The sequence below is a fragment of the Polypterus senegalus genome, chromosome 18, assembly GCF_016835505.1.
Source record: "Polypterus senegalus isolate Bchr_013 chromosome 18, ASM1683550v1, whole genome shotgun sequence".
NCBI classification, from domain to species: Eukaryota; Metazoa; Chordata; class Cladistia; order Polypteriformes; family Polypteridae; genus Polypterus; species Polypterus senegalus.
The window spans coordinates 8,652,334-8,680,304 of NC_053171.1; the positions used below are offsets into that span (position 1 = coordinate 8,652,334).

Consider the following 27,971-nt stretch of genomic DNA (forward strand, 5'->3'; position numbering starts at 1 on the left):
CAGCCCTAATGTTGCTTGGCTTTCTCAGATTGCCACGCTGCTTGATCTGACTGTATGAAGCTCCATACTTGTCCGGCAGGCACCAGTGAGGCACACCCTTCTTCCCTTTAGAATGAACCTACTGGTATAAACTTCAGCCCCTGAACTCTAAAACTGGACTGTCCCGAAAATGGATGACAGTAGCCATGAATAAAATGTAACGCCAACACAAGGCAGTCACCTTCCTCCTATTAGTATCTAAGATGGTGTTACCCAAAGATATCATCTTCTGAGCAGGGACGTGCTGTGATGGACCTGTGATGCTGAAGTCGCGCCAAGTTCATCTGCGGTGAACGGGACCACAGGTGAGGAGAAGACCGGACACCTAGACAGACCCGTCAGCCATCCACTTCAACTGCAAAATGCAAGAAATCTTTTACAACACTGGCTGTCCAGCACAGAACCTCAGGCGTCTCTGTGGACGAGTGAACTCTGTGGTAAGGTGTGGTCCGCGGCCAGGACCGGATTAAGATGAAATTGGGCCTGATGCCGCAGCGCAACAAAGACCTATTTTTTCTCGCCATTGGCGCCTGTGCATTCGACACTCACCGTACACGCGCACTCAGATCGACCGAGGAGCCTTAATTGCTTGCGACACAACCAGCCAGCCTTTATTGAACAAGAATAATAATAACGACGTAGTATCGTAACAACTCGAGATTAACATCAAACTGTGTAACATCAACATTCAATAGCAATTGTCTGAAAAGTGCACTTAAAACCTAACAATGAAATACACTAAAAATTTTGCGATTCTCTTACGAAACAGAGTAAGAAAACATGAATTCGCAGAGACATTGGGTCAAAGTGACTCAGTTCGGGATCCTGAGGGTAAAAAGTTGTCCACGATTTAAATTTCATAATAGACCAGAATCCTGTCGAGGATTTTAAAAATTCTAAACTTCCATGCCGGGCCCGCAGGCTGACTTTTAGTTTTACCTTTACAGATAACCATTTAAATAGCCATTGATTTTTACTGTACAACTAACTTCAAGGTGAAAAATTTACTACGTGGCACTTACTGAAGAATAATAAAGTGGCAAGAATCCCCAAGATATTGTAAAAAAACGCAGCTAAATTACTAAGTAAACTGTTTAACGTAAAATTGATAGCATTAACTTGAAATCTTTGGTTAACAATAAACACAACGACGTTATAGTTACGTCATAGTGCAAAGAACAATATTAACTGTATAATAAGTAACGCTGTGTCTAGGCGTCCGAAAGTCGGACTCCAAATTTCATTCGTAGAATTATTTTGAGGTTAATATAGCAAAGGAAAACTGTTCAATTCTCGTCTGTTTTCATCTGGGCCTATTTCAGGAATGGGCCTAATGCTGCAGCATCAATAGCACCCACCTTAATCCGGCCCTGTCCGCGGCTGACTGCCTTTTTAAATACATAATCGCCACACTCGCAGCGTTAAAGGAGGGGGCGTGGTAGTGTGGTTGGGTGCAATGTGGCATGGGTGAGGAGTCGCCCGTGTCCATAAATTGATGCCGGGTGCTGCTAATCGCCACACCTGTGCCACATCCCCACATACAAAATGAGAAGCGCGAGTGTTTGGGGAAGATAGAGATGGAAAGGAACGAGAAAAGGAAACAGAGGTTAAAAGACGGCTGAATCGGACAATCTGGCCCCCTGGAGGGGAAACGCAGCACAAACGGGGGCCCCGCCATTGATCGTAGGCCGTAGCTGAACAACGGCGTGGAGTGGGGTGAGCATGGCGGATGACATCCCCAGGGATCCGATGTATGACTGCGGGTGCGTGAAGGATGACGACCTTGGGTGGTCTTGGCTGCGCTGTGACGGTGTGGCCAAGACGGGGTTTGGGGGATGAAATTCATGGCTGTGCGAGTTATGGATGAGTCGGGGAGACGAGGAAAGAGGTGGGGGCTGAAGGCACCAGTGACGCCATTGTTATCCTCTGCTTTGAATGGATTTATTTATTGGGTTTTCATCCCCCCTACTATTCACGTATCTTTATGGATTACTAGGGGGCTCTGTGTGCTTCGCTCGCCAACCCTCAGATGGGCGCTACACGCTAGCCACTTTGCAGCTCTGCCGCTCGCATTTGGGGAACCGGATGTACAATTTATACAGATTGTTATTTTCATGGGAATTGTTACATATGCAGAATAAAACAAACTATTTGACATTACAGCGAGTAATTAACCATAGTTAAAAAACAGTAAAATGTAATAAATTGAAAGAAAATTATGTTTCATGTCGCGTTACAGGTATTCATTGTGTAATAGGATTTTGTTCTGTTTGGCTTTAAAATTAACACGCAAATACTTTTTAAACTTACACTTTTACCATAAAACTTCAGTAAAAACAATACTTGAAATAAAGTTTTCTTCAAGATCGCACTGAGGTTGGACTTTCATTGTGACAACGCAACGTATAACTGCCCGTGAGCGAAAATCGTTTCTTTCTTTCTATTAAATAAACCAACTTTTTCAAATGTTTGTCCCTATGATTTATTATTTGTCATAGCAAAAGCTCTTCTAACGGGAAACTGCAAGTGTTTGAATATGAATGGCATATCACGATCTCCTGTGGTGTCTCATGTTAGATGGCCTACATTACCTTTCTTGTCGCCTGTTAAAATTTTACATGTCAGCATTGTTCGACCAATTTTGAATACAACTAATCTCGTCCTATTGCATAGCCCATCACTCAGACATAAATTACGCAATGAGATTACGAGACATCCTTCATTTAACAGTAATTTGGCCGGTGGAAAACCCGATGGTGTTAACAGTTGTAGTTATTCTCTGTGATATTGTAAATTGATGTTTTCATCTTCCGCACCATCACCACCAACTGTTTCAGCAAAGTCTGTTGATACGCCGTGTAACCGATCGACAGTTTTCGCGTTAATTTGTTTGACTTCATTGTTTCTCGATGCTAGGATTGCCCGTGTACTTATTTCTTCTGTTGATAGCGCTTTGGGATGAAATTCTTCAATAAGATTTGGACATAATGCGTCTTCTTTTATTGGGAACTTAAAGTGAGGAAAACGTTAAAATGTACAAGAGCTGAGAGCGCAGGAAGTGTGTCTAACAAAAGCATTCCCACCAATGAGAGATGAGAGGGCTGCGGGCGAGGGCCGTTAACTGTAAATGGTGGAGAGGAGGGTGGGACTTGAACAAATCTCTTGGCAATGGTATCGTCTCAAGATTTTCTTTTAAAATAGAGAGATTATTTTTGAAACACGACACTATTTAATTGTGATTCTCATCAATAAAAACATGGGAATTTTTTTTTTTACTCCATCCCCTTGCTCCATGTGTGATTTGTCCCCATCTGTCAGCTCATTCGGTCAGAACTATGGACCGGTGTTGGGTTTTGAGAGGCCCCCAAATGTGAAGAGGGACCCTCATCATTGCAAACTCTACGATGGACGGCTACTCAGGTACCGCGTTGCCATTACGGAGATAGATTCAGAGAACTGATTCCATCTTAGACATGTCGCATAGTGACGCAAGTGTCGGAGGTAGCTGGGTGCTTGCCAGGGGTGGAATATTTAAGGATTTTTACCTTAAATAGAGACGTGGTCTCGAAATTCAGAAGAAAGAAACTGAACCAATGGGTGGCGACCATTTTCACAGCGTGAAGCAGCAGGATGTAAAAACGACAATCGGGGTGTGGTGGCGTATGGGTGGCAGTCTGTCCCCCTGCTGTGAATTCAGGAGTGAAACATCTTATTATGCTGTCAGCAAACTGAGACATGCAGGATGTCTTTACTACACTTACATAGAAATAAAAGAATAAAAGAAATAATAATAATAAAAGATTCTTCTACTTAGCAACGGTAACCTGATGCGAGTTCAAAGTGACACACAAAAACAAATGCTGACGTGCAGCGAGGAGAAGTGTTTATGCCATGGAGAAAGTGAGAAGCGGCCCTTGCACTTTAAGAGCTGCCGTGGCGGCACAGCGGGCTCTGCCAGCGCACTCTGAAGCAGATTTCACACTTTGCTTTGTCCTGAATCAGAGAACGTTTCGTTACTTTACTTCGACTTCCAGTACGTTTGGTTGCGTTTCACACTGAAAACTTTCAAGGCGCACCAAACATGCGGTGGGCATGCCGTGGAGGTCTTCCAATGGGCAGAAACGTCTCTCCCCCCGGGTAGCGATATCATGGCGGGCAGAGGTGGACTCAGGGGCATGCGGGGCCTAGAGCTGACCAACCCCACGCGGGGCCGGTTATGTCAAAATGTGTGGACTGTATAAACTTGCACGCAAATTTCATAAAAATAAGGTTAACATAACACCGGATTTTTTCATGACAGTATTTAGCTAAATTTGTGCAAGATAACATGCGGACTTTATCGAAATTTAACTTGATAAATCCACTCGAACGGGACATGCGGCCCTCGAAAGCGGGGCCTGGTGGCGGTCACCCCACTTGCCACCCCCAAACGCCACTCTTGATGGCGGGGATTTCCGCACCTGCTTTATTTTGCAGGATTATTAACGGACAGGCTGCTTGAAGTTGAGGCGCTCCTAAATTTTACGTGTGTTTCAAAGAGCCGAGGATGAGCTCTACTGACGGCCTTACATCAGCGGTCCTGGAGGGGCCACGGTGGCAGCAGGTTTTCGTTTCAGTCAGGCTCTTAATTAAAAGCCAGTCTCTGCTGATGGTGGCGCTTGGTGTTTATCTGAATTGCTTGTTAGCACTTTGGTTCCCCCAAGACAAACCTGAATCACATTGCGGAGATTTCTTTTCTAAAGACATAATTCATACGTTTCGTGGAATGGAGCAGATTTGAACTTCACACTCCTCCCCGTTTATTTCTAAGCATTTTATTAACACTGATACTGCATGATGGACATTCACCATTGTAAAGTTAGGTGAATAGATGATGGCTTCATCGTTATTTGAATTTTGTTATTAATCATCACCGGTTAAGAAACCAAGAAATCATTAAAACTGCTAAATTCAACTGTTTAAAAACTGGAACAGGCAATTAGGGAGCAGGTCGAGGTGACCCTGGAGAGGAATGAAAGTCAGTAGGACCACCAAGACAGAATACATTTGGGAGGTCAGTGGAATGGTGAGGATGCAGGGAGGTGGATGAGTTTAAATACTTGGGATCAACAGTACAGAGTAATGGGGAGAGTGGAAGAGAAGTGAAGAAGAGAGTGCAGGCAGGTGGAATGGGTGGAGAAGAGTGTCAGGAGTGACTTGTGACAGACGGGCATCAGCAAGAGTGACAGTGAAGGTCTACAGGACGGTAGTGAGACCAGCTATGTTATATGGGCTGGAGACGGTGGCACAGGAGACACAGCTGAAGGTGGCAGAGTTTAAAGATGCTAAGATTTGCATTGGGTGTGACGAGGAGGGACAGGATTAGAAATGAGGACATTAGAGGGTCAGCTCAAGTGGGACGGTTAGGGAGACAAAGTCAGAGAGGCGAGATGGCGTTGTTTCAGACATGTGCAGAGGAGAGATGAGGGGTATAATGAGAGAAGGGTGCTAAGGATAGAGCTGCTGGGTAAGAGGAGAAGAGGAAGGCCTAAGAGAAGGTTTATGGATGTGGTGACAGAGGACATGCAGGTGATGGGTGTGACAGAACAAGATGACGAGGTCAGGAAGATATGGAACAAGATGATCAGCTCTGGCAAACCCTAACGGAATCAGCCAAAAGAAGAAAAAGAAGAAGAAGAAAACGTAATTAGTGAGTTCATTAAAATGAAGTCCAAAAAACATTTTACTTTAGCAACACACTTATTTGCTGCCGTGACGTCAGACGTGATTCAAGTGCACCCTGCAGACTTTCGTTGAAGGACATTTACGGACGTTTCCTGAAGTAGCCAGCTGCAGTCAGGACAGTTTGAGTGCGCCCTTCAGACACTATGAGGCCTGTTTATATTCGTGTGAGAAATATGGCAATGTTTCTTTTTTTTTTACCTCTTATATAACAATTAAACTATTTACTAATTGTATTCAGTAGTCACTTTTAATGCGATGTGTTGCTTTACCTAAAAATTTGGTTCATTTTATTTTTTTCACACAAAAACCTTACGTTGACTTCTGAGAAGAATGATTTAAAACCGATAACAAAAGACACATACATTCTGTGGTTCCGTTTCGGATGCAGAACTGAGAGACCTCGATAGTTTACAAGTTTAATAAACGCTGAATACACGGGCCTCAAAACTACTGAATCCAATGGTTTGAGAGCAGGAGGTAAAAGGACTTGAAATCGACATGAGTCGGGTGTAATGTTGGTGTCAGCACACCGGCGAAACAGGGGAGTGGTTCCTGGAAAGTGGGCGGAGGGAACTGAGATGACGCTGACAGGGGCGTCGGCTTCTGGGCCTCTCAGTATGTCTCAGTTCGCTGAATCTGTCCGAGGCTTCAGACTGTCTCTCGCCTGCGACTGGACTCTATTGGACATTTCAGTCACACCATGGAGAAATGACAGCTAGAAAATGGCCGCTTCCATCCTGGCCCCTAATCATTTCATGTCCCTTACTGGCTAAAACCGAAGTCCTGACTCTCTGTGGTCATTAAAGATCCCTGGGTATCTTGCACAAAGATTAGGGTTTTCTCAGTATCCTGGCTAAAATTACTCGTCGGCCTCGTCCATTCTGGCCCCTAATCATCCCCTGATTCTAATTGGCTATCTCTGTCACCTCCTCACCACCTAACAGCTCATGTGTGGTGAGCGTACTGGTGCAAGAATGGCTGCCGTCGCATCATTAGTGATGGGTGAAGTGACTCCCCACTGCCTATGTAAAGAGCTGTGAATCGGAATCCGAATCAGAGTTCACTTTATTGGCCAGGTAGACTAATGTCTACTAGGCATCTGTCTTGATAGTATTGGTGTGACAAACAAGGACAACACAGCATACAAAAGAAAAATATAAAAAGATACAACATCTACAATATAATAATACACTAAGGTCCGTGTGTCAGGACCCTCTGAGCAATCTGATTGGTCAGTTCAGTTTTGAAAGAGGAAGTGCGAGTGTGAGACACACAAGGAGGAATAAAGGCATACAAGGCACGCACAGATCGCCACCTTCAAGGTTGACAAGAAAAAACTGGACAGAAGATGAGAAAGGTGGAAACATTCTTGGAATCGCTGAAGAGGAACGTTGTCCAAGGCCTGCAGCAACTTCCACCACGGTACAAAAACGCTTTCCTTTGAGTTCTTTTTTTCTTATGCGGGAAAGAGAAAAAGTCACACGGAGCAAAGATCAGGTGAGTAGGGACGGTGGAAAGAACTCCAAGACACACAAGTCAATTCAGAAATCTCTTCAATAGTCCGACGACGATCTTCGTAAATTGCAGTGCGAATTTGTTCAAGATTTTCGTCATTCCTAATTGTGGAAGGTCGGCCAGATCTTGGTTGGTCTTCAAGGGACATTTCCCCTCGTTTGAAATGTGAAAACCACTTGTAGACCTGCGTTTTACTTAAAGCTTCCTCTTCAAAAGGAGTTTCAAGCATCACTAGAGTTTCAGCAGCCGTTTTCCCTAAAAGAAAACAAAATTTAACGCAGACTCGCTGTTCTTTATGATTACCCGTCACAAAAATCACAGAACACGTTTAATAAGCACCAAGAAAAACCGACACGGGATGAATAGCGTATGAGCAACACAGAGCGCCACTCGGCGGACTGCCACAGAATACTGTTAGTGTGCCACACCTAGTGGCGATATTCGCAACTAAGTCGAGATTGTGCGCCAGGTACAGATTCCGGTTATTTTTGGGAACCCCCTTGCATACATTGTGGTAGCCGGCCTGGACACAGACAGGTAGACGTGGTTTTAATTCACCCACACACATTTATTTACAATTGCTACTATTTACAAGGGCACACACAACCCCAAAGCCTTTCTCACACTGCCTCTCTTCAGGCCGCCTCCTTTCCTCTCCTCCCGAGCTCCGTCCTTCTCTGATCCCGACTCAAGCCACTGGATGGAGGGAGGCGACCCCTTTTATAATCACCCAGATGTGCTCCAGGTGCCTCCTGATAATCTTACGCCGGTGTGGCGGAAGTACCGGCTGCGCACCCGGAAGCACTCAGGGTGTCCCTGGTCGTCTTCCCCCCAGCACTTCCGGGTGTGGCAGAAGTGCTGAGGACCAGGGCTTTCCAGGCATCGGGGCGCCCCCTGGCGGTGACCACGGGCCCTTATAAGGTTCAGTTCCCGTGGTCCCCAAAGCCACCAGGGTGGTCGCCCCCTCGCGGTCTATAGGAGGCATAATCCGTCCTCCGGTCCTTCTGGGCATCCCCAGCCGCTTGCCACAACATATATCGCAATAAGAGTGCAGCCTAATGTCACGTAGTGTAAGCTAATCTAAATAGGTAAGTCTTAAGATGGGATTTGAAAATGGGTAGGGAATCTGTGTCCCGAATGCTTAGTGGAGATGAGGAGCACTACGACTAAATGCCCAGGAGCCCATGGTGGTCAGGCGTGCGGGGTGCGAGTGATAAGAAGACCAGATGTAGAGGACCTAAGAGTGCGGTTGGGTGCATAAACATGTATGAGGTCAGAGAGGTATAAAGGAGCTAAGGTTGTGAAGGCGACTAAAAGAATTTTAGAATCATGGCGAAATTTTACAGGAAGCCAACGAAGCTGTTTAAGAGATGGGGTAATAATGTGCTGCATGGAGGAGGTCCGAGTTACAATACGGGCAGCTAAAATCTGAACAAGCTGGAGCTGATAGAGGAGCTAATGTGGGAGACCAAAGAGAACAGAATTACAATCATCAATAGATGGGATGTTATCGTCCCTTTCACAGTTTTGTGGCGGGACAGTGCCCAGAAACTTAAGTGACTCTGAGCCATTTGGTGAGCAGGTGACCGTTCCCTGAAATCTGTGGTCATCTCCTCAGCTCTCTGAATGCTAATGATTAACGGCTACACCATAATGTCACCTCTTGTCTGTGTGAGGACTCATCGTTGTTGTTTGAAATGAGGCCTATTCACGTTATGGCGTTTGCAAAATTAAAAGTCTGACAGACGAATCACCAGAGGTCCAGTCGCTGGCATAAAGTGAGAAGGGTAGCGGGGTAAGGTCACATCCCTGCAGGGCGCCAGTACTGAGTGTTAATGGGGCAGACGTGTGAGTGTGCCCATCCGCACCCATATTCGTTTCCTATCTGTAATAAAGTCTGGTGAGTTTATCATCTTGGAGCGCTGAGATGATTGTATTGAAAGTACTTTATAAATGTAATTCAGTATTATTATAATTATTGCAGATACTGACTGAGGACAACCCAGTGTACATCTTTGCTTGCTCTCGTTTCCTGCATTCACAAAGAAGGTCAATTTATTTATACAGCACATTTAAAACAACATAGGAATGCTGTGCTTTACAATAATAGAATAAAAGAAAAACATACAAATAACATGAATAGGAATAAAATAAACAATAAATAGAAGTAATGCTACATAATCACAATGAGGAAACCATCAGTATTACTGAAGGTCACAGAATGCAAGTGAATAGAAATGAGTCTTTAATCTCGTTTATTGTCGACGATGAGGTAAAGAGTTAAACAGGCGAGGAGCAGCAGCTGTAAAAGTCCTGTCTGTCCCCCTTAGTTTGACACTCGGTACGAGGGACAAGAAGAGACACCTGACCAGAAGATCTAAGCACTCTGGATGGCTGGTGTAAAACACACAATTCAGATAAATAGGCAGGAGCGAGCCCGTGTAAAGATTTAAAAACTAGCAACAAGATTTTAAAGTCAATTCGAAAACTGACAGGCAGCAGTCAGTGTAATGAAGCCAATATTGGAGAAACAGAGTCCGACTTGCTTGCCCCAACCAGAAAGCGAGCGGCAGCATTCTGGACCAACTGTAACCTGCCTATCAGAGATTTGCTGATCCCAGAATACAGCGAGTTGCAGTAATCGAGGCGAGAGAAGATAAAAGCCCGAGTAGCTTTCTCAAGATCCCTAGAAGATGAAAAAGGCTCGATTTTACCTAAAAGACGAAGCTGGAAAGAGCAACTCTTGACTACAGAATTAACTTCTTTCTCAAAAGAGAGGTTACTGTCAAAGATAACATCAAGACTGCGGACTTGAGGTTTGCAAAGGACAGAGAAAGCCGAGAAGTCCAATTTGTGTTTAGCTGATGGACCCGCTATAAGCACCTCCGTTTTATTTTAAATAAGATCAAGAAAATGATTAGCCATCCAGGATCTTAGTTCAGACAGACAGTTGTGCAGTTGATTTATTGCAGAGTTGCAGACGGGAATATCAACCTGAGTATCATCAGCACAGCATAGCAGAATGACCAATGATGGCTTCTGACGGCCACCGGAGGAGACGTCTCCTTCTTTGACTATTCACTTCATGGGCCTCAGTCCCCACTCTGAAATCCTAATAAATAAAAAAAATGAAATGTGACATAAGGGGAAATCTTAAGGGGAGACCCCGGCGTTTACTTCAAGCTCTTTGCAAGCTGCCCCGACTGCACGAGCGGCACACGTTGGGTGTGTAACATTTATGAATTTACAGCCGGGAGCTCTGTTGACAACTCTCCGTGATGGAAGCCAAGAAGACCTGTGTTGACATGTTTGAAGTGAGTGACCAAATTTTGCACACTAACATAAAACGGATTGACCTTAACAACGGAAGCAAGTGCTAAGTTTACTTATCAACACGAAATGTCACTCTGTATCAACAGCCTGTATCAATAGACAAGTTTAATATTCAAACTGAATGTCAGTACAAGAAACAATATCAGGAAGTAATAAGGCCGGGAATGTCACCGGAATACATTAGCGCGCACAACTGACAGCAGCCTGGCAGCGAGCATCACACGCCTGCCTCTGACACACCACTGCGAGATTAGAGAAGGAGACGAGTAACCTGCAGCGGCACAATGGCGCCATTCAGAGCAATGGGCTCACTTGCTGAAAAGCGGAGGGGCCTCCCCAAAATAAAAGGCCCCCGTGAGTTTAAAAACAGGATAACCACACAATGACTCCCTGTAAGAAGTGCAAGTCATCTTATAACACCAATATTCCCTTAAACACAGCGTGTGTGGCCCACCAAAAACAAAGAAAACAGAAACCTTAGAGGTGCAGTCAGTCAATGTGTTTACATGCACCTCAATAACTTGATTACCGTATATACTCGTGTATAAGTCGGGTCTTAAAACCTGAAAAATCCATCATAAAATCAGACCCCGACTTATACGCCCGTTCAAAAATGCAACACATTTTATTTTATTTTTTTACATCTTCTTGCCTCCTCCAATCTTGCATCAGTTTCTCAGGCGCATCGAATTTTGTTGCAGCAGCTCAGTTACCAATTTCTTTCGCCACTTCAACGACTTTTAATTTAAAACCAGCTTCATATTTTCTTCTGAGCCACCGCTCCATCGTAGATAAGGGATGCTCTTATGATAAAGGTGTACGAGGGTGTGAGATACAAAAAACACAAACAGTGTGAACGTCGCTTCAGAAGAGTTCGGGTATCACCGTGTGGTCACTTGGCACAACAAAGAGAGGTTCGGGGCGCACGCTGATACAGCGCATTGCCGCACCCATATAGAAAAGAAAAGGCCGTGTGCTCCGTGGTGACTCTCTCCGGTGGGCGTTGGCAAATCATAATCTCTTGGACCAATAGCGGGAGTTTTCCACATTTGACTTATACGACCGACATGATAAAATATCTATAGGGTGGTCCAGATCTAATTATGCAATTTTCATTACGCTATAACTTATTCAGTTTATTACATAGAAAATCACCAGAAAAATCCCGGATCATCGAGAAGTGTGCGCACTGATGACATGAAGAATCGTCTTTACACCGAACTGGAATCGTCCCCGCATAAATCAAAGCCATCCAGATGATCTGGATCACCCTGTACAAATCCATCCATTATCCAACCCGCTGTATGCTAACTACAGGGTCACGGGGGTCTGCTGGAGCCAATCCAAGCCAACACAGGGCGCAAGGCAGGAAACAAACCCCAGGCAGGGTGCCAGCCCACCACAGGGCACACACACCAAGCACATACTTGGGACAATTTGGAAACGCCAATGCACCTAACCTGCATGTCTTTGGGCTGTGGGAGGAAACCCACGCAGACACGGGGAGGACATGCAAACTCCACGCAGGGAAGCGAGCCCAGGTCTCCTAACTGTGAGGCAGCAGTGCTACTCACTGCGCCGTGCCGCCCTTTTCTAGAAATTATCAAATCAAGTCTAGACTTATCTGCAGGAGAACTTAAATGCGAGTATATGTGGTATTCATTTCAAACTCCTGTTAAAAACACATCTCTTCAATGAGTATTATTCGTTTTCTTGTATGTAACTTCTACTGTCTTGTTAACGTGTTTGTGTTGATTTGTAAGGTGTCCTTGAGTGTATGAAAGGCGCTATATAAATAAAACCTATTATTATTATTTTTACTGTAAGAGTCATTTGCTAGTTATCTACGTGATTTTAAATGTTTGCCTATATATTAGTGTATAGTCTGTGGGAGGCTCTTACAAACCCCATAAGTTGAATGGAGTTGCTATATTCTAACGATTTCTCGCCTCTCTGACTATACGTTACACTCAGTTAGTGACCTGCCTTGGCGTGTGTAAGGCGTTGGGGGCACACGGTTATAAACCGGGCCTTACGTGCCCAGTAACATGAAAGACAACGTGCTGTATTGAATGTGTAGCGCGTACGTTTAAAGCGTACTGAAGAAGAAGTAAAGCATCTTTAAGTACAGAAACAACTAAAGTTTGACAAGAAAAGTTAAGTTTAGAGAAGAGATATTTTACTCTACGTCTGTAACCTTTTTTTCTTTATTCTTGTGTGGACTGTGTGCTTTGAATTGTCACTAAATATTTTGCAATCATCTTTTGAACTGAGAGAATTCTTTCAGCACGCGTTTGAACCATGCTTGACCCTGCCTTATGCACCTGTGGCTACACTAAAGTTTATAACCGTGTGCCCTCAACGCCTTACACACGCCAAGGCAGGTCACTAACTGAGTGTAACGTATAGTCAGAGAGGCGAGAAATGGCTAGAATATAGCAACTCAATTCAACTTATGGGGGTTGTAAGAGCCTCCCACAGACTATACACTAATATACAGGCAAACATTTAATATCACGTAGATAACTAGCAAATGACTCTTAGAATTACTTTTTAAAGTAATGAGTAACCCCATGCAATACTTCACTTACTGAAGTACGAGGGGGGAGTCAAGCTAAAGTGGGACGACCCTTCGATAAACTGATCGTGTCTCCGCCCTTCTCAATGCACTTGTGCCACCTGCCTGAAAGTGCCAGCGGAATGAAAGGTCTTGTCTTGTCCTTGCCCGAGTTATTGTCAAACACGTCATGCCAAGGGGTACTCCACTCACTAGTGCAACTTCCTGTGACTTGCTGGAGACCAATGTGAAGCCTGCTATTTGATCCAAGTGGCGGGGACTGCTGTCTCAAGGACAAGACAATGCCCACCTGCCTGCCCGCCCACACACTGCCAAGGGTCGTCTGGAGAAACTGAAGTTTTAGTTATTGCCACATCCTCCTTATTCGCCAGATTTGGCACCCATGTGATTTCCACCTGTTTGGACCACTTAAAAAAAAAAAACAAAAAAACATCTGGGTGGTTGTTGATTCAAGACAGATGACGACGTGAAGAAAGTGGTGCATGAGTGGTTTGGCAACGGCGGGACAAAACTTTTTATTCAGGCAGGTGGCACAAGATGCAGAATCAATGCTTGGAGTTTGTCAGAATTGGTGGGTTTTTGTTTGTCCACAAGTTCTCAATGGAATTAAAGGTCTGGAGAGTTTCCTGGCCATGGACCCCAAATGTCGATGTTTTATTCCCCCCGAGCCACTTAGTTCTCACTTTTGCCTCCATCATGTTGGTCACCAAACTGTTTTTGGATGGTTGGTAGCAGTTGCTCTCTGAGGATGTTTCGCTCCCATTCTTTAATCAGGGCCAAATTGAGAGTGAGACCTGCACACCCTTGGCTGAGACAAAACTTTTTATTCTGCTGGCACTGCCAGGCAGGCGGCACAAGTGCGTCGAGTAGGGTGGAGACCCCATTAAGAATTAACGATCGGTTTTGTGAAGGTGAGCTCCATTGTCTAACTTGGACTCCCCTTTGTTAAAATACCTGCGATATTATGATTCCAGAAGCACGAGAAGCGCACGTACAGGTATGGCGATCCGTTTGCAGGGCTGAATCGCAAGGCCAAGCAGAAAAGAGTGAACTGCGTGCAATCCAGTAACTGAAATCCACAGTGGCATGCAGAAGGGTGGGCTCCCTGTTGTTTAAAATGTCTGAGACTCTGAATGGTTAAGCGAGCAGAAGATGAACTGATCACCAAAAGGCATCAAGTTAAGGTGATGGATTTCATCTCAGCATTTTACACCAGGTTAGTGTCTTGTTTTTGTTTGAAGTTTTGCAGTGAAAAAAAGGAAAAGTTTGGACACCCCCAAGATATATGAGGTCTCGGATCACTTTTCCCTTCATTAGCCTGTTAGGACTACGGCTTGTTCACAGTCATCGTTAGGAAACCCCACGTGATGTAAATGTCAAAGCTGTATGAATTCACAGACCCCTCAAACTTTGCCCTTACAATCAGCAGCCATGGGCTCCTCTATAGGGTGGTCCAGATCTAATTATGCAGATCCAGATCGTCTGGATGACTTTGATTTATGCGGGGACGATTCCAGTTCGGCGCAAAGACGATTCTTCATGTTGTCAGTTCGCACACTTCTCGATGGTCCGGGATTTTTTGGGCAATTTTCTATGTAATAAACTTAATAATGAAAATTGCATAATTAGATCTGGACCACCCTATACATGGCAGCCTACCACAATGAAAAATCAAAGAAATTGGGGCTCACAAAGCAAGAGAAGGCGATAAGACGACGGCAAAGCGTTTTCTAGGTTGCTGTCCCCTCAGTTCATAACGTTATTAAGAAATGGCAGTTAACAGCGGCGGTGGAGGTCAAGCTGAAGTCTGGAAGACCAAGAGAACTCTCAGAAAGCGACACTCATTGGATTGCCAGAAAGGCAAATCAAAACCCACCACTTGACAGCAAAAGATCTTCAGCAAGATTTAGCAGAGTCTGGAGTCCGGGGTCTACTGTTCTACTGTGCAGCGACACCTCAACAAATAGGACCGCCATGGTAGACAACACAATTTTTGGTGGAAGACCGTTTCCGAAGCAAACCAGGCAACAATGTAGAATGGGATCAGACTTTCAAACACAGCTTTGTAGAACTGTAGTAGGATGGGATGTGAAACATCAACATTTGTTTTGTTGGCATAGGAAATACAGTGGTGTGAAAAACTATTTGCCCCCTTCCTGATTTCTTATTCTTTTGCATGTTTGTCACACAAAATGTTTCTGATCATCAAACACATTTAACCATTAGTCAAATATAACACAAGTAAACACAAAATGCAGTTTTTAAATGATGGTTTTTATTATTTAGGGAGAAAAAATCCAAACCTACATGGCCCTGTGTGAAAAAGTAATTGCCCCTTGTTAAAAATAACCTAACTGTGGTGTATCACACCTGAGTTCAATTTCCGTAGCCCCCAGGCCTGATTACTGCCACACCTGTTTCAATCAAGAAATCACTTCAATAGGAGCTGCCTGACACAGAGAAGTAGACCAAAAGCACCTCAAAAGCTAGACATCATGCCAAGATCCAAAGAAATTCAGGAACAAATGAGAACAGAAGTAATTGAGATCTATCAGTCTGGTAAAGGTTATAAAGCCATTTCTAAAGCTTTGGGACTCCAGTGAACCACAGTGAGAGCCATTATCCACAAATGGCAAAAACATGGAACAGTGGTGAACCTTCCCAGGAGTGGCCGGCCGACCAAAATTACCCCAAGAGCGCAGAGACGACTCATCCGAGAGGTCACAAAGACCCCAGGACAACGTCTAAAGAACTGCAGGCCTCACTTGCCTCAATTAAGGTCAGTGTTCACGACTCCACCATAAGAAAGAGACTGGGCACAAACGGCCTGCATGGCAGATTTCCAAGACGCAAACCACTGTTAAGCATAAAGAACATTAGGGCTCGTCTCAATTTTGCTAAGAAACATCTCAATGATTGCCAAGACTTTTGGGAAAATACCTTGTGGACTGATGAGACAAAAGTTGAACTTTTTGGAAGGCAAATGTCCCGTTACTTCTGGCGTAAAAGGAACACAGCATTTCAGAAAAAGAACATCATACCAACAGTAAAATATGGTGGTGGTAGTGTGATGGTCTGGGGTTGTTTTGCTGCTTCAGGACCTGGAAGGCTTGCTGTGATAGATGGAACCATGAATTCTACTGTCTACCAAAAATCCTGAAGGAGAATGTCCGGCCATCTGTTCGTCAACTCAAGCTGAAGCGATCTTGGGTGCTGCAACAGGACAATGACCCAAAACACACCAGCAAATCCACCTCTGAATGGCTGAAGAAAAACAAAATGAAGACTTTGGAGTGGCCTAGTCAAAGTCCTGACCTGAATCCAATTGAGATGCTATGGCATGACCTTAAAAAGGCTCTTCATGCTAGAAAACCCTCAAATAAAGCTGAATTACAACAATTCTGCAAAGATGAGTGGGCCAAAATTCCTCCAGAGCGCTGTAAAGACTCATTGCAAGTTATCAAAGCGCTTGATTGCAGTTATTGCTGCTAAGGGTGGACCAACCAGTTATTAGGTTCAGGGGGCAATTACTTTTTCACACAGGGCCATGTAGGTTAGGATTTTTTCTCCCTAAATAATAAAACCATCATTTAAAACTGCATTTTGTGTTTACTTGTGTTATATTTGACTAATGGTTAAATGTATTTGATGATCAGAAACATTTTGTGTGACAAACATGCAAAAGAATAAGAAATCAGGAAGGGGGCAAATAGTTGTTCACACCACTGTACATCCGCTGCTGAGCGGGTGGGTGGATGTGGGGTTAACGTCCCAGCTGAGAGTGCTTGTGATAGTTGTGCCCATAAAATGTAATGGATTCCCCTGTAATGACTGTGGAATCATTAACTTCTGGAGGGAGAGGCTGCAACTGCCGTTTGAGAAAGTCAATCATGGTCTCCAGCGTTTCCTGCAAGGTAGGAACCAACCCTGGCTGGGACACCAAACCATTGATGGATCCATCCAAGCACTCAGCCAATTTACAGTCGTGGCCAAACGTTCTGAGAACGACCCAAGTGTTTGTTTTCGTAAAGTTTGCCGCTTCTGTGTTTTTAGATCTTTTTGTCAGATGTTTCTATGGTATACTGAAGTAGAATTACAAGCAGTTCAGAAGTTTCAAAGGCTTTTATTGACAATGACAAGACCTCTGCAATTCGCTCTGGCGAATCCTGACTGATGACACCTGCCCATTCTTGTAGAATCAATGCTTGGAGTTTGTCAGAATTGGTAGGATTTTGTTTACCCACCCGCCTTCTGAGGATTGACCACAAGTTCTCAATGGGATTGAGGTCTGGGGAGTTTCCTGGCCATGGACACCAAATTTTGATGTTTTGCTCCCCAAGTCACTTAGTTCTCAGTTTTCCCTTATGGCCCGGTGCTCCATCATGTTGGTCACCAAACTGTTCTTGGATGGTTGGGAGAAGTTGCTCTTGGAAGATGATTCACTCCCATTCTTTATTCATGCCCAAATTGTGGGTTAGCCCTGCACTGCCTTGGCTGACATGAATGGTCTTAGGATGCTTTACTGTTGGCGTGACACAGGACTTATGGTAGCGCTGCTCACCTTTTCTTTTTTGTGGATGCTCCAAACAATCGGAAAAGGGATTCATCAGAGACAATGATTTTTCCCCCTGCAGTCCTCAGCAGTTCAATCCCAGAATATCAGTCTGTCCCTGATTTTTTTCTTAGCTTCTTTGCTGCCCATCTTGACACCCACCAGGCCATCATCCAAAGTCTTCGCCTCCCTCACACCCGCCTGCTGCCATTCCTGAGCAAGCGCTGCACTGGTGGTGCCCCGATCCCATGCCATGCATCAACTTTAGGAGACAGTCCTGGCCCTTACAGGCTTTTCTTGGGTGCCCTGACGCCTTCTTCACATCTCTATTGTAACTCAATCAGCCTGACAGAGTGACCTCCAGCCTCGTCCTCATCGACACTCTCACCATCACTAAAGTGATGTCAGCAGGTCCTTTTGTGGCAGGGTTGACATGCAGTGGAAATGGGCTTTTTGGGATTAAGTTCATCAGATCCTTAATTACAGTTCATCTGATCACTCGTCAGAACATCCTGGAGTCGGTGCAAATGGCCATCATAGAAACCGAGGGAACAAACTTTGTGAAAATTCATATTTGTGTCAAAACTTTCGGCCACGACTGTAGAATCAAAAATGAACCTCAATTGCACGTCTTTGGAGATGAGGCAGAAAAACCCAAAACCAAACTAACCTGGAAAATCAAACCAACGTATTCAAGTGACGACAACGGGAAAAGATTGCGTGACTTGAGAAAGGTGTGGCACACAAGTTGACGAATCCCACGGGAGGACAGGAAATGGCCGGCAAAACGACAGGTGAGGTAACAATAACCTGGCTGGCATGTGATAACGAAGTGCCGGCTTACGCCCGGGTATCCAGGTGATGATGTTTGCGGTGATTAAAAAAAACGAAATGAATCACCACAGCCCATCGCAAATTGTAATTAGCTCGGAGGAAGCTGCGCTTTTGTGTTTTTATTTTGTTTTCCTGACCGAAAGGAAATCAAATTCTGATCTGATATTGTGTGATGTAAAAACTGTGGGCTTTATTTAATTAAATGTCAACACCACGGGTACAAAGTCCACAGGCAGTGACGCTGATGGGGGCAGCTTGCCTAACTGCCGGTTGCAGCCCACCACCCTCCCTCTCCCAAAATTCACAGCCAATTGCGCAATACATCCCACCCTTCGGCAGACACCTGACTGCTTGAGTTTGGAAGTCATTCTTTCAAAAAAAAAAATCCTATAAAAGAAAACAGACATGTAAAATGAACCTTAATGCACTTGGTTAGACATTAACTCAACTTATCAGATAACTAATCAATGGTCGGGCCTCCAGAGCTGCAAGGCTTCTGGTTAATATTTGATGGCAGTAGAAACCTTTTATCGACTGATATGCAAAATAACCTTTTAATAGTGAGTTATCTTCTCCGTGCTTCAATAAATAACCAACAGTCAAGCTGCAGGAAGGCAATGAGTCACACACACCAAGAGCACCTCAAGCAAATGGGCAAGCGGTGACAAAAAAACAAAAAAAAATGTAGGCAGTGGTAGCCCCGTACTTCTCTTACAGATCTTAGCCAATGATGTGAATGCTGTAAGGGCTGATGGGAAATTTCACAAATGAAGCGGGCTGTTGTTGAGGGACACAGAGGTGCCACCCAAGTGACAGAAAATCTGTAATATTAAGAGGGCCAGCAGCCTTGAAGGGGGCCAAACCAGCAGAGGTTTGCCTGGGCAACTTTGGCATGGCAGGGGTTGGCACCAGGAGACATGTATGGTTCAGTGTGCAGCCAAAACCATTTTTTTCATTTTACCATTTAAAACCACGGGTGCTGATGAGCCAACATCTTTCGAAAATGTGTGTACAGATCTGACCCAACAACGTGAATCCTGCAAGGGGCTGACTGGAGATTTCACAGTGGGAGGACACCAAAGTGCCACCCAAGTGACAGCAAGTCTGTAATATTAAGAGGGCCAGCAGCCTTGAAGGGGGCCAAACCAGCAGAGGTTTGCTTGGGCAACTTTGGCATGGCCGGGGTTGGCACCAGGAGACATCTATGGTTCAGTGCGCAGCCAAAACCATTTTTTCATTTTACCATTTAAAATCACGGGCACTGATGAGCCAAAATCTTTCGGAAATTTGTGAAAATGCAGCACACCTTTTATTAGAATGAAACTCACATTTCACATCTTTTATGAAAGTACCAACCACCCTGAAATGACAGAATAGGTAGGTATATGATGTGCAGCTGTTCATCTACACTGGGCAGGGACCCACCAGTGGAAACAGGCAGCCATACCACCAGAAGCTAAACCTCTTCAGGCCCAGCCAGTGCTTGGATGGGAAACCATCAAGGAAAAAGCTTGGGTGGTGTTGGTGAGAGCAGCAGGAGGCGCTTATCCTGTGGGCAGTTTGTTGATCCCAATACCCCAGTGCAGTGATGGGGACACTGTGCTGTAAAAATGGCGCCGTCCTTCGGATGAGATGTAAAACTGAAGTGCGGACTCTCTGTGGTCATAAAAGACCCCTGGACATCCTTTGTAGTAATAATGACAATTCTTTTCATTGATATAGCACTTTTCTGACTATTCAAAACACTCTTCAAAGAAGGGGAGGGCAGCAAACCCATGATCTCCTTACTGTGAGACAGCAGAGCTGCCACTGTGTAAAGAGTAGGGAGTATGTAGGCCCGATGTCCAGACTAAACTGCCCACAATGGCCTAGTCAAGCTGGACCCCCTAATCATCCCTTGTCTCTAATTGGCTCACTCTCTCACCACCTAGCAGCTTATGTGTGATGAGCATTCATTCATTCAATCCTCTTTACTTTTTATGGGGCACACGGCCTCAACAGTCGTCTTCCACTTCCTGTGGTCTCCGGCCATCTTTTTTGTTTTGTCCCAATACAGGTTTGATACCTCGGAGTTCTTCATTTAGACTCCGTCTCCAGATTGGCCTTTTGTGACCACGTCTTCGTTTCCTTACGTCATCCAGTCAGGAGACTGACGTATGACACCTGATGCCTCTTTCCGCAGTGAGTGTTCTTCTCATGATCTACATTGGCACCTGTTCACAGGTCTGTGTTTTGCCATTGACTGTGGAGAATCTGTCGAAGGCATTTCTTGATAAAGGACTGGATCTTTTTAGAGCTATTGCTGGCGACTCTCCGTGTGGTGAGTGGACTGGCACAAAAATGGCTGCTGTGGCATCATCCAGGTAGTGGTGGTTGAAGTGGCACCCCACCTCACTATAAAAAGCACTTTGACTAGTGAGAAAAGTGCTATATGAATTAAAAGAGTGTGAGATACGCCTGGATACCACATCTTTATAAAAAGCACACGTTTATTTACAGTTCTCACACAGTGCTCCCAGCACCAATCACCCCTAATACGGGCCTTTCTCTCACTGTCCATGGGCCGCCTTTTCCTCTATCCACGGGAGCTTCGTCCTGCTCCCACTCCTGACTCTAGCTCCCCGATTATGCATAAAAGCGGCCTCTTTTATGTTCACCCAGACATGCTCGATGACGCTTTTCTGGCAGCACTTCCTGGTGTGGTGGAAGTGCTGCTCTTGCACCCGGTCATCCCTGGAAGAAACTTCCTCCATCATCCCGGGTGTGGCAGAAGTGAATGTTTTCCGGGCTCCATGAGGCTTCGGGCGCCCCCTGGCGGTGGCCACGGGCCCCAACGGGCTTGAGCCTCCTTGTTCCTCTCCCATGACTCTCTCCAGAATCAGGGCAGTTGCCCCCTCGTGGCCCGGGGGACATATATGCCACCTTCCGGTCCTTCCAGGCGTCCCAGCTGGGTCTGTCCCCCAGCCTCCTGTGACAAGAGTTGTTATTATTATTATTAAGCGTCCTTCTTGAAGGGATGGTTACGCCACTGGCCACAGGTTCCAAACTGTAGCAACATGTAAGTCATTTACCTTTGGTGCACATGTGCAGCACTCAAACCATACAAAATGCAATTTAGATGCACACAGGTAAGTAACACAACAAGCGCCATGTTGGAACACGGCATGGGATGTGGTGATGTGTAGGATCCAATCAGGGAAGGGCTACACAATAACCACAAACCAATCAGAGGTCGATTAGAAAGATTCTTGGCTCTCAGACATCCACACCACATTGCTATGCTAAGCCAGAATTTTCACAAGTGTAAGGCTCTGGAGACCACTTTCAAAAGTCTCCGTTTTTGGGGGGCAGTGTGGACAAAAGGCAAAAACGAAGATCAATGTCTGCATTTTTAAACAAAAACGGAGAAGGGTGGACGAATACCGTTATGTTAACAGACCTTGAAATTATACGCCGCCATCACTGGAGACCTCACAAGAACAACAGGGAGAGGGATGAAGCAGAACCGAACACAAACTCTGATTTAAGAAGCTTTGAGCAGCAGCAGCAGCAGTAATAATAATAAAAGACGGACCATCCCACCGATCCAATGAAAGGCTGAGAAATTCATGAACCCTGAGAAACATAACCTTCCAAACTTTGAGAGGAAGGCATCATGTGCAGAAGAAATCCACTAGGTCAGAGGTTCTTAAGATATGAGTCATGATTCACAATTGGATTTTTGAGGAAATAATTTAAATAATAAGAAATGGTTTAGGAAAAATACTGAGATGGTCAAGTAAAGAATGTACCAGAAGAAAGGTGGATGTAATATACAAAAATGTACTGAAGAAATAACTAAGAAATAAGCAGATGTTCTATAAACGAGAATGGACAATTGTTAAATGCACAGAAATTTCAAGGGTGGTAGCTCAACTCAAAGGTATAAGAAGAACTAGAAAAATAATAAAATTGTCTTTTATTTTATGTCTTTTGGGTATAAGCTGATGAACTAATCAGAGTAAATGCATGTATTGATTGACATTGTTATGTAAGTTCATTTGCTTATAAAACAGACCTCTACCCTTTAATATTTTGACCATTCTGACCATGCTCCCTCTTCTTGAAGTGACATTAAAAGATGAATAGAACGGTTCTTCTCCTGCCTGGTTTCTAATAATACATATCCATCCATCATCCAATCCGCTATATCCCAACTACAGGGTCACGGGAGTCTGTAATAATATATATCTAAAGTTAATTTCTTCCACAGACTCAACAGGAAAAGGCTGTGTATGGTGTGCACGGTGTCTCACAGTTTAAGCAAATGGCAATGCTCTGCTACGGTCTGTAGCTGCCGAGATTCTCCGAGGGGGACCACCCTCACACGGGAAAGACTGCCAGTGGCAAAATGAAGTCACGAGAAAAAATAAATGAAGAAAAACTGCACTAGATCAAGTGCATGTGGCCAATGGGGACGTTTCTGTAAAAATGCTAGAATAATTGTGACAAGAATTGGCCATTCAGCCCAAACAAAGCCCGCCAGTCCTATCCACTTAAATATTTCAAAAGTAACATCGGGTCGAGATTCGAAAGTCCCCGATGTCCTCCTGTCTACCACACTACTCAGTCACTTACTCCATGTATCTGTGCAAAGAAAACATTTGTGTGAAATTCACCCTTAACAAGTTTCCAACCGTGTCCCCGTGTTCTGGTTGAACGTATTTTAAAGTCACAGCCAGGATCCAATGGACTAATTCCTTTCAACATTTTAAAAACTTCAGTCGTGTCTCCTTTTAATCCTTTTTGTTTCATTATTTACTTGGATCGCAGGAATTTCCTAGACACGTGCAAGTTCTTTTCAGGTATGGCAAGTTCAGCTGCAGTCTCTGCCTTTCATTTTCCGTCCTTCATTTTTCCATTCGGTCACAACACGTAAAACACGAGACATCAGACAGAGGAGCCTCTTTTCTGTTTACGAGGTCTAAAACAACTGTGTTTCTTATTCCTCATAGCTACATTGTATGCATTGTACTTTTGGGGGAGCACTCATTGGTCGTTAGCTCTCCCACATGGACAGCCCACCCCTGTGACTTAAGACAAAAGCAAACCTGTCCAGGTGAACTGCAGACTGGTAGGACTGAGACACTGGAGATGTCTAACTACAACAACAGCTAGCGATCATGGTAGAGTGCAATAGCTGCTCTTGACTCTCTAAGATTACGCAAATGAACTCTACGACCGAAAATTGCTGGCCAAATAAAAACAGTGTAATACGACCAAGCCATAAAGTGAAGCGTCAGTAGGCTTTGCAACCCAGGAACCGAGTTACCTGAACTATTCTATAGCATTTCAGTAATGATTTACCGCTCTGATCTTTCTGATCATAAAATAGTCCATTACGATCACAATTCACGAGAAGAATTCATCATATTGCAGCATTATGGTATTTGAGGGTTCCTCTTTCTCTCGCATGACTTGGCTCAAAAAATAAACAACGCATCGTCATCTCATAACAGACTTTAAGTTTCAAGCTCTAGAGTGTCCTCAAGACACTGTGACACACACCCATCATCCAGATATCGATGTTTCCGGTATCGGGACCCTGAAACGCGGAGATCTGTTGAAAACCAGAGATCGACAGTTTTGACGAATCTGTATCTTTCATCTCTCCCCCATTAGCGACAGGATATGGTGGGGGTGGGCGCAAAGCAAAAAGGCTTCTTCTATGTGGTGGACTGCGGGCTTTCTAGTGGTTAAGGTTTTGGACGGTACAATAGAAGGTCACAGGTCCAACCTCAACCAATGACCTTCTGTGTGCCTTTCAGTAAGTCAGTACGCCTACACTGGGTGGGATTTCTGTGCTGATTATCATGAACAAACTCTGGCCTCCCAGTTTGCAATGCTGCCAGCTGACATATCACCAGCTCTCCTCGAGACCCCGAATGAGTGACATCACTCTCCTGCAAGAATCGCGGAGACAGATTTACCGCACTCAGAGATGGAAGGGCGCTAGATACAAACTCAGGGCCTCAAGTTCAGTTTCTACTGCTGAGCGGTATACGTGAGCGACGACAGACAAATGATAGATAGATAGATAGATAGATAGATAGATAGATAGATAGATAGATAGATAGATAGATAGATAGATAGATAGATAGATAGATAGATAGATAGATAGATAGATACTTCATTAATCCCAAGGGGAAATTCACATACTCTAGCAGCAGCATACTGATAAAAAACAATATTAAAGAGTGATAACAATGCACGCATAACAGACAATAACTTTGTATAATGTTAACGTTAGCATAGTGTGGGGTTTCCTCAGTCTGTCAGTGAGCAGGACGGTGACAGCAGTCTGTCGCTGAAGCTGCTCCTCTGTCTGGAGATGATCCTGTTCAGTGGATTCTCCATGATTGACAGGAGTCTGCTCAGCGCCCATCGCTCTGCCACGGATGTCAAACTGTCCAGCTCCGTGCCTACAATATAGCCTGCCTTCCTCACCAGTTTGTCCAGGCGTGAGGCGTCACTCTTTTTTATGCTGCCTCCCCAGCACACCACCGCGTAGAAGAGGGCGCTCACCACAACCGCCTGATAGAACATCTGCAGCATCTTATTGCAGATGTTGAAGGATGCCAGCCTTCTAAAGTATAGTCGTCTCTGTCCTCTCTTGCACAGATCATCAGTATTGGCAGTCCAGTCCAATTTATCATCCAGCTGTACTCCTAGGTATTTAAAGGTCTGCACCCTCTGCACAGTCACCTCTGATGATCACGGGGTCCATGAGGGGCCTGGGCCTACTAAAACCCACCACCAGCTCCTTGGTTTTGCTGGTGTTCAGGTGTAAGTGGTTTGAGTCGCACCATTTAATAAAGTCCTTGATTAGGTTCCTGTACTCTTCCTCCTGCCCACTCCTGATGCAGCCCACCATAGCAGTGTCATCAGTGAACTTCTGCATGTGGCAGGACTCCGAGTCGTATTGGAAGTCCGATGTATGTTGGCTGAACAGGACTGGAGAAAGTCCAGTCCCCTGCGGCGCTCCTGTGCTGCTGACCACAATGTCAGACCTGCAGTTTCCGAGACGCACATACTGAGGTCTGTCTGTAAGATAGTCCACAATTCATGGCACCATGTGTGAATCTACTCCCATCTCTGTCAGCTTGTCCCAAATGGCTCAGATAAATAAATTAAGGTAAAGAAAGTATTGGAGGATTATTGTGGCAACTTTAATTCTTTTGTTTGACCAATTTAAATAAGTAACTTAACAAATGTGAATAGACCATTTAGTGAACCAGTTCCCCTTTTTGGTGACTTGAAGCTCTTCCCGGTACAACAAGCCAGCCAGCTAACAGGATTTCAGATTTGCTTTATTGTGCAACATAAAGGCAGCAGCAGCAGATCCAGGAGGTCTTCTCAGTCAGGCAAGTGACGCATGCTGTATGCCACTGAACCTGTCATTCAGGTTACCGTGGAACAGTAGGCAGAGCCATTCGTTTCTCTGTTAAACTTTCGACCCCAGTGAAATGTCACTCATGGAGCTCTGTTTGTTTGGTCCCTTACACATAATTACATTCTCTGTAAATATTACAAAACTATTGTTGACCTCCTCTCCCTTCTGTTTCTTCTTCTTCTCAGCGTCCTGCTGTGGCACTGGGTGCCACTGCTACACTGCCAAGCTGTTACGGCTGGATGTGACGCCAGCGATATCGACAGCCTGAGAATCCAAGGATAAAATGATTTCATCTTCTCATTGCACCACCCGGAAAGCGCGTATGGGTATTGCGAAATGTCAAGGAAGGACAGAGAAACAAGAAGCGCTGGGAGTTTAACGCAGTCATCCCTGAACTCCTCCACTCCAAACCCACCCAGCTTCCTGTCCCTGCCTCTGCCCGTCAGTGGATTACCAATTTTATGATAAACCAGGAAACAGCAGGTGAAACCCACCGGTAGCTCCCGTAGATGTAGCAATGGTGCCCCCCCCAGGGAAAAGATCTCTCTCAGTACTAACAACTACACCTCTAAGGACCCCTCTGATAAACTCCACAACTATGCAGACGACCCAACCATGAGCGCTGACGTGTCAGCATACAGACAGGAAGTTGAGCAGGTGGCCCTTTGGTGCACTCAGAACAATCCGGAGTTAAAGACACTGCAAGCTGTGGTGATGAAAGTGGAGGACCCCCTTCCCCGACCTTCACCACCCCAATATGACCTCCCCTCTCCATACTTAGCAACAACATGTCAGTTGTGGAAACCTTCACTCAAGACTTGACAATGAAGACCAACGCAGACTTCATCATAAAAAAAGCACAGCAACGGATGGACTTCCTTGTGAGAGCTGAGTGAGTTCAATTTACCGCCGGAGATGCCGATTCAGTTCTAGGCATCAACCATCGGGTGTGTTCTAAGCTCCTCCGTAACGGTGTGCTTCGGGTCAGCAACTAAACAGGACAATAACAGGCGTCCAACGAAGATTCAGGTCTGCCCACCTTACAGGACCTGTAGCTATTCCAGAGTCATGGTCTTGGTCTCCAGGCTACAAAAAGGACATAGCAGCACTAGAGGTGGTCCAGAGAAGAACGACTCGGCTGATTCCAGAGCTACAGGGGATGAGTTATGAGGAAAGATTGAAAGAGCTGAGCCTTAAGGAGATGAAGAGGAGACCTGACTGAAGTGTTTAAAACGATGAAGTGAATCAGTCCAGTGGATTGAGATGGTGACTTTAAAATGAGCTCATCAAGAACACGGGGACACCGCTAGAAACTTGTGAAGGGGAAATTCCACGCAAACATTAGGAAGTTTTTTTTTTTTTTACACAAAGAACGATAGACACTTGGAATAAGCGACCAAGTAGTGTGGTGGACAGTAAGACGTTAGTGACTTTCAAAACCCGACGTGATGTTTATTTAGAAGAAATAAGTGAACAGGACTGGCGAGCTTTGTTGGGCTGAATGGCCTGTCCTCGTCTAGAGTGTTCGAATGTTCTAATGAAGCGGGCAGGGTGAATCACTGCCGACCCCTTCACACTCTTTGAACATCTCCTATCTGCCAGGAGTTGTAGACGAAACCAGGACAAAACAAGCAGATATAAGAACAGCTCCCTTTTCACAGGCCATGAAGCTCAACCGACGATTCATTCGGCTGTCCCTGCGCAGGCTGGGCAACATCTTGCAATATTCTTACATATACTGTAGCTAACTTTAACGCAGTGCTTTGTACTTCATTACAATACGTTGTTTGTGTATGTGTACATCCTTTTAGTTTTCAAGGCTTTTCATGGTATAGCCCAGGGATCTCAAACTCCAATCCTGGAGGGCCGCAGTGGCTGCAGGTTTTCATTCAAACCCTTTTCATAATTAGTGACCCGTTTTTGCTGCTGATTAACTACTTTTGAATTCATTTTACAACATATAC

General features: G+C 44.9%; 1 protein-coding gene across 2 annotated transcripts in view; it reads right to left on the reverse strand.

Moving 5' to 3' along the window:
- Positions 1–27,971, reverse strand: part of mipol1 (mirror-image polydactyly 1) — a 300,186-nt gene that overhangs the window by 24,361 nt on the left and 247,854 nt on the right. The window lies entirely within an intron of this gene.